General features: G+C 46.4%; 1 non-coding gene across 1 annotated transcript; it reads right to left on the bottom strand.

Moving 5' to 3' along the window:
- Positions 1 to 483: 483 nt before the first annotated feature.
- On the bottom strand, positions 484 to 557 carry Trnas-cga. Its single transcript has one exon. It is a non-coding gene; the product is annotated as a tRNA-Ser (tRNA).
- Positions 558 to 1,794: the final 1,237 nt, after the last annotated feature.

The following is a 1,794-nucleotide window of genomic DNA, read 5'->3' as shown; positions in this document are numbered from 1 at the left end:
GTCGCAGGTTCGAATCCTGCCTCGGGCATGAATGTGTGTGACGTCCTTAGGTTAGTTAGGTTTAAGTAGTTCTAAGTTCTAGGGAACTGATGACCTCAGATGTTAAGTCCCATAATGCTCAGAGCCATTTGAAACATTTTGTTACCAATATATTAAGTGTTGAAACTTCCTGGCAGATTAAAACTGTGTGCAGGACCGAGACTCGATCTCGGGACCTTTGCCTTTCGAGGGCAAATGCTGTACCACTGAGCTATCCAAGCACGACTCACGCCCCGTCCTCACAGCTTTACTTCTGCCAGTACCTCGTCTCCTACCTTCCAAACTTCACAGAAGCTCTCCAGCGAAACTTGCAGAACTAGCACTCCTGAAAGAAAGGATATTGCGAAGACATGGCTTAGCCACAGCCTGAGGGATGTCTCCAGAGTGAGATTTTCACTCTGCAGTGGTGCGCTGATATGAAACTTCCTGGCAGATTAAAACTGTGTGCCGGACCGAGACTCGATCTCGGGACCTTTGCCTTTCGAGGGCAAGTGCTCTACCACTGAGCTACCCAAGCACGACTCACGCCCCGTCCTCACAGCTTTACTTCTGCCGGTACCTCGTCTCCTACCTTCCAAACTTCACAGAAGCTCTCCAGCGAAACTTGCAGAAGTAGCACTCCTGGAAGAAAGGATATTGCGGAGACATGGCTAAGCCACAGCCTGGGGGATGTTTCGAGAATGAGATTTTCACTCTGCAGCGGAGTGTGCGCTGATATGAAACTTCCTGGCAGATTAAAACTGTGTACCGGACTGAGACTCGAACTGGGGACCTCTGCCTTTCGCGGGCAAGTGCTCTGCCACTGTTTTAATCTGCCAGTAAGTTTCATATCAGCGCACACTCCGCTGCTGAGTGATAATCTCATTCTGGATATTAAGTGTTCTTTGCAAAATACCGCAAAATGTCTGTGTTTTGTGTTTATTTCTTCAGTGACCACTCTTGGCAACAGCAAATTGAGTAAAGATCGTTTTTCCCTCGCTCCATTTGTAAATGGAATACGAAAGGAAAATGACTAGTGGTGGTACGTGGTGGGCTCTAACATATACAATATGGATGTGTCGTCCGTGGTGAGGTAATGCCTGAAATTTGGTATTCTCAGCACCCTCCTGCCACTGTGTATCTCGGAATATTGAATTATTTAACAGTATCCGAAACGGAATGTCCCATGCGTGTAGCTCCAACTGCCATTCCGCGTTCAAAGTGTGTTAATTCCGGTTGTGCGGCCATAATCACGTAGTGCACCTGTTGACGTGGATGACCTCAGTAGAAATGAAAGCTCCGCCAATGCACTAGCCTTTCATAGCTTGTGTACGCGCTAATGCTGTCATCTGTATATGTGTGTATCGCTATTCCACGACTTTTGTCACCTCAGAGTGTATAGCAGTATATAGTAGTACGTGTAACGCATACGTCGATCGGTCCAGCACTGTAACTGGTGACAACTGGTGTGTGACAGAACTTCTAAAATTTGGCTCGAAGTAGGCACTGACGTTGAAGGATTTAGTATGCTGCAGAATCGCTGGCAAGTGTTTGTAAAATGCAGTGGGCAGTCAGTCACATTTATCTGTAGTACCGTTCTCTTTCCACTGTGCTTTTCTTTCTTTTGAGAACTTTAGAACAGACTGTAAATATGATTGTAGTATTTCCATGTGCGTGTATGCTTGTCTGTGTGTGCGTGTGTGTGTGTGTGTGTGTGTGTGTGTGTGTGTGTGTGTGTGTGCCTGCAAATAAGTAATATTTCAACACCTGTTGACT

The sequence above is a fragment of the Schistocerca piceifrons genome, chromosome 9 (assembly GCF_021461385.2).
Source record: "Schistocerca piceifrons isolate TAMUIC-IGC-003096 chromosome 9, iqSchPice1.1, whole genome shotgun sequence".
NCBI lineage: Eukaryota > Metazoa > Arthropoda > Insecta > Orthoptera > Acrididae > Schistocerca > Schistocerca piceifrons.
Note: the sequence above shows the minus strand (reverse complement) of the source record. Positions and strands in the feature narration are given on the sequence as shown.